Raw genomic sequence first — 6,387 nt, 5'->3', positions numbered from 1 at the left:
CCTTTAACTTTCTTCACATCTTTTTACCTCTCTTCCCCACCCTTCCCAGAGTAGCCAGTCAGGAGATACCTCCCGGCTAATTTCTCTGGTTTCCTTTTACCCCATCAATAAAAAAAAAATCTACTGACATGATTGAAAACGGCACCATCAGCACTAACTATGACCAAAATCATTATCAAGAAAAAGAAGAAAAAAAAAAAGAGTAGGAGGTTCTGAGTTGCCATTCCATGTCTTCTTAAAAAAAGAAAAAGAAGAAAACCACACATCCTCCCACTGACATGAATGAAAACGGCACCATCAGCACTACCTATGACCAAAATCAGTATCAAGAAAAAGAAGAGTAGGGGGTTCTGAGTTGCCATCCCATCTGTCTTCTTAAAAAAAGAAAAAGAAGAAAAACACATTCTCTAGAGTCCCTTCATACACACGCGCGCTTTTGCCTGAGTGGTGACATCTCAGCCATTTTTCCGCCCAATAGTTTTTTTATGCATTTCGAAGCGCGCACAATCCGGTGTCACTCAGCTCGAGCGCGTAGCTTTGGCTGATGCATAGACGCCATTTTACCGCCCAAGTCACGCACCGAGTGCGCGAGAGCGTCACGCGCTGGCACATTCAGGGCAACAATGGATGTCTTCACCCTCAGACAAGATTCTCCTACTGACATGAATGAAAACGGCACCATCAGCACTACCTATGACCAAAATCAGTATCATCAGCACCACCCGACCTTCGCCCCAATCAACATTAATGTTTCTTGAAAGTGAGGGTAAAACAAGGAACGATGTCTACAAGATCGAGCAGGCGAGCATGAAAATTCACTGAGCCTCAAAGATCAGCGTCGTTGTGACCGTTAATTACTTTATGTAAAAATAAAATATCACGAGAGAGTCTTCGCTTCAATAAATTCTGTAAACCTAGCCCCTTAAGAATGTCGTCGTAGTCATAATAGAACATTCTACCAAAATACTTATCATAGACAAGACGAATAAAACGCTTCTGCGCATTTTCTAGCCGTGGCGCATTAGTGGCAGTCAGCGAATTCCATGCGACGCTACCAAACTCAAGTTTTGCACGTACCAGGCAAGAACACTCGGACAAGGCATAAATGATTCTTAAAGTCGCATGATAAGCGGTATAGACGCTTTGCAGCAGCTGTGCATGGCCGCCGCCATAACTGACCTTCAGTTTTTGTTTCCTCTTATTTCGTTTATTTCACTTCACCATTACCATAGCAGGCCAGGTTATTGCCATATTAGATTCAACTGTGTCCTTTTCTAAAGCATCGGCCTTTGTAGAGGATCGTCAACTACCGTTTCAGTTGCTCGGCATCTGGGTAAGACAGAAGAAGGTCAGAAATGGCGGATATAATTTGGCGCGTGTGTAAAGCGTCTATAGCAAACCCATCATTCGGACAGAAGAGGCAACAATCTTTGAAATATGGTAAGAAAAGGAAAGTCTAGTGTCAAAATAGATCCCAAGGTCGCGAACCTCGGTGACTCGTAGGGTGGTAGCTTATTTAAGAACATATGAGTAAGATAATATATAGCGTTTATGAGACATTGATAAGAATCTTGTTTTGTCATTGTTAAGCACCAACAAGTTTGCGGAGCACCACTCAGATATGCTTAAAATGTCATCTTGCTATACACTGCAATCGTCAAATGATCTTATATTCGTGAAAATCTTGATTTCATCAGCAAACAAAAGCAAGTGTGAAATTTTTATATACTTTTCAATGTCGTTGATGAATACGAGGAACAGTAGGGACCTGCGGTTAGATCCTTGACGGTCCCCAGACGTCGGGATGAAAGTGTCGGAATAGCTATTCGCAATTCTCATCTTAAACCAATTCAAAAGGGTCGGCGATACTCCATACAATGAGAGCTTCAGCAATAGTAAATCATGATTAACTTTGACGAAGGCTTTTGTCATATGAAAATAAACAGTATCGACCTGGCCTCGAGAAAGAACTATAGGAACTGAGTAACCAAGAAATGAACAAAGATTAGTTTCCACGGAGCGTCCCTTTATAAAACCATGTTGAGCACTACTAAATTTCCGTCTAAAGTAATACGAAACACGAGTGTAGATGACCATCTCAAATACCTTCGAAAAGGCGCACAGCAAAGATATCGGTCGGTAGTTATTTACGTTACAGACATTACCACTTTTATGCACTGGTTTCCAGGATGATGGAAAATTTACCGCATCTCCACGTGGTGAGTGATATATATGTAGCACGGACAGTCGGATCTGTATAGAGGAAACTTTATTAAATGGTACAGCGAGAAAAACCTTAGCGTAAAGTGCCGAATTTGATTCCCCAAGGATTGCTCATTTTGAATGCAGTGACATCTTATTTATCACAGTTTTCTTCGCGGGGTATTTAACCTACTGTTTTACTTGGTGATTGCTTAAAATCTTTATCTGATAACCACACGAGAATCACGAATCGTTATCCTCGCGGAGGATAAAATACTGTATATCGTTTGTACCCGGATATAAGTAGCCAACCTAAACAATTTTAGTATTCTACCTTTATTTTTTGTGAGTGGAAGTAGTTATGTTTTTTATTCTAAATATAAAATATACCGGAAAATAAAACTTCACGCTGCATCATCTTTTCTCCTCACTTTTACTGTGTGACCGATTGCTCTAGTTGTCAATGGCCTCATCTGAATACAAATATCTGAAAGATGTGTGTTCGTTTCATGAAACTGGAACTCAGAGTCACTTCTCGTATAGGGCACGGTTAAGTGTAGGCTTTGAAAAAAGACCCAACTTTGGGGAGCTAGTTATGTCTTCTTTCTCAATCAAATAATGCAACATGTGTTAAAACAGAAATAAATGCCGAAATAGAGTATGACAGGGTACCCAAATAAAAAAAAGAAAAAGAAATCGAAGTTGTTTTTTTTGCATTAAAATGTTTTGTTTGATTTTTTTACATTGTTTCCTTAAACCCGACTATCGTATCACTGAGATACGTAATATATATTTTAAATAATGTCCATATATAAGTAGAATACCACCTGAAAAGTATATGATGGTGATTGAATTATTTCATGATGATACGGCCTCCAAATTTTTCCATTTATCGTTCGAGCAGGCATGCTTGGAAATTTTTAGAAAAAGGAATATAATGTAAATAAATATTACTACTCTATATTACAAGGAAGCTGTACACATAGTTTGTTTCTAAAAAAGTATTAAAATTCTGCTAATTTTATCGTTTTAGTTATTCACTTTCAAACGCGCCCCCTCCATCAGTGCGCGTTAATGCAACTGTCCCCCTCTTCGTGCCTTATGACGTTCCCTGTCCCCATTTGTTTTTCTTGTCAAAACAAAGTGTGGATTTGTTTATACCAGGCACTAGACAATGACATATAAAATATCAGTTGATTTTAAAATGCCGATCTTATCTTAAAGGGATACTTCAACGAAATTTGAAATATTCCCGTCGTGTTCAAAAGTAGGTTGAATATGATACACAATATCCGTAAATGACAATCGCACGTTCGTATTCTAAGCCTGGTGGCTGTATTTTTTGTTATAAACGGCCCACTCTGGCAAGCGCTCGGAGAAGGCCCAGCTTAGAGCACGTGACATCCAACGCAATCGTGACGTAGGTCGTCTCAAGACGAGCAAAGCTACGGCGAGGCTGACGTCGAGACGATGGCCTAGTCGTTCCAGCCACCGAAGTGGCTGCTTTTGTACGAATTTTGAGTGACGGGTTAATCTTCTATAATCTTCTAGGGGGACAATAGCTACTTCTGCTACACACAAAAGGGATTCTCAGGAAAAGGGGAGTTCCTCCTTCCCCCCTTCTCTCGTCATGGCCGGATATGAGACAACCTCCGTCACTACCTGTCAAGGTTCCTAGACGAGCATTACAAACGAGGCGTTTGCGACATCCACCAGGTGCTCTTTGCAAATCGTTTAATTCGTTTTAAAATTCCTTTTCGAGACTTTTTTAACAATATATTGGTATGTTCCATGTGATACTGCTCTTTTGAACACATATAGACCAAAAAATGAGCGCCGAAATTTTGTTGTAGTATCCCTTTAAAGGGCAACTCCGCTTAATTTCAAAATTTTTGAGATAGTGGCCGATTTGGCTTTTTGAAGCACTCAAAAACAATCCCCAATCCTTTGTTTCGCAAAAAATAAAATATTTTTCGTGTAATTTTACTCTAGCCCTGATCACAAACCGAAACCGAAACGGTGGCAAAGCCGGACAACATTGTATATTCGGCATCACTAAGCATGTACACCCACGTGATATACAAGGGGAAGAAGGAGCTTCCCTCTTATCAGGATTCTCCTTTGTGCCTCCTGGATTAGCACCAGGCGTCGCTATTCTCCTCCCAGAAGATTATAGAAGATTAACCTGTCACTCAAAATTCTTACAAAAGCAGCTTCCCTCTCCTCCTTTTACTTGGTGTTCAAAAGTATGCGATGTAACACAAGGCCGCGCTCAACGAGGCGATCGGCTTATCAGTAGTATCAATAGTCGAGCGCCGGGCCGGCCGAGCGCGTCACTCACGTCTTTCACGGCGCTGGCGCCACCCGTGCTCTCCCCGGGAAAGAAAACAAAATTGAAAAAAAAAAAAAAAAAAGAAACTGTACATGCTTGATGACGTCGCGGACGTGCCGGGAGAAGGAATTTGGAGGAAGCGGAAATGCAGCCGGGCAGTGTTGTCTGGCCCGCACGTCTCATCCAAAACCAGCGGATTCGTGCTTGTCAAACTTTGAAAGCGATTGTAATGAACTTCTAGGCGGAATTTCGTCGTAATATTTGCCATGGGGGTTTTGTAGATGATAACAAAGAGAACTATATAGTTTTGCACTACTGGAAAAGAAGCGGAGTTGCCCTTTAAAACATCCTATACCCGACTTGTCCCTACTGAAGTTTAGGCCTTCCCTGCTGCAAATCCTAACCAGTTCCTGTATTGTCTCACGACTTTCAGCTACGAGTGCAATGTCATCTGCATACATCAACCCTGACGATACTTGATTTACTTTATGTCCTTCCTCCATATAAGTGAGATCAAAACCGACCGAGGTTGCACTGCTCTAACCTTTTTTCCATCTTACTGAGGTATGTCATGAAGAGCAGGGGAGACAATGGGCAACCCTGTCTAAGTCCTCTTTTTATTGCTGCTGGTCTTGTAGTTTCGGCTTCCAATGTCATAACCACCCTATTCTTAACCATGGTTCCCCCGAGCCCATATCCCTTCAATTGGTCCCAGAGCTTTTCCTGATTCACATTCTCATATGCCCTTTTGATGTCCCAAAATGGTACCCATAATGGCCTTTGACTTGTCATCGCTATCTCTATGCACTGAGTGATTGTGAATAAGTTATCATCTAGGCGTCTATCCCTCCTGAAACCGTTTTGAAGCTCCCCCAGGATCTGCTTCATCTCTGCCCATTCTTCTATTCTTATTTTTACAATTTGCATAGCTGTATATTACTGAAGTTACTGTGATTGATCGGTATAATTTGATACTGTTTTTGTCTCCCTTGCTTTTATATAATAATCTCATCCTGCTCAATTTCCAGTCACTAGGTACTTCCCCTCCCATAAGTATCTGGTCAATCACCTGCCTTAGTTTCAATGTGCTTGTTTTGCCTAGAACCGAGGCAGGGTGTAACCTTGGGCTCTCACCCTACTAGCACTGCCTAGCTGTTACCGGCAGGCTATATTGTCACAAAATATTAAACAGCAAAAAAAAAAAAAATCTCGATGCTGGAAAATTACAAACACTATAGGGCCCATATACAGGGCGAGGGTAGTTGTGAACTATCACAAAACCAAAATCTATTATCTATTAAAGGTTTACCAAATTTCTGCTAGCTAGCTTTGGCATTTCGGAAGAGGGGGGGGGGGGGGGGGGGGGGAGGGTTCGACCCCCCAAACCCCCCCCCCCCCCCTTGCCTACGCCGCTGGTATGAACCCACCTTCACATTTTTATAATGTGAGCAAGAAAGAAAAAAAAATATATTTAAAGAAAGTGCTCTGACCCAAGCCCCTGCCTGTCCACGCCCCTGCCTATGCAAACGCACGGGTGGCGGATCCGCAGAATTGCCAGTCTCGGTGGGAGAGAGATACGGATAAAGTGTCGATATTCAACGGCAAAGATCCGCCGACGCCAGAGCTTTTCCTAAGGTGAAAAACTTCAAAGTAAAACCTCTAAAAAATAATAATAAATAAATTTAAAACAAAAATATTAATAAGGCTGCTAAGCGGAAATTGAAGAGCTTTTAAACAACGTTAGTAGTCAACTCGTCACGTCCACTGGGGGTCGTGGGGCTTGTTCAGTTATCAGCGTCATAAAAGTAAAAGTAAACGGGCGTCCTCATCACGAACAGCGAACATCACGAAGT

The sequence above is a fragment of the Ixodes scapularis genome, unplaced genomic scaffold (genome assembly GCF_016920785.2).
Source record: "Ixodes scapularis isolate PalLabHiFi unplaced genomic scaffold, ASM1692078v2 PGA_scaffold4__175_contigs__length_147842914, whole genome shotgun sequence".
NCBI lineage: Eukaryota > Metazoa > Arthropoda > Arachnida > Ixodida > Ixodidae > Ixodes > Ixodes scapularis.
The sequence above is the reverse complement of the archived record's forward strand: the minus strand, read 5'-3'. Positions refer to the sequence as shown.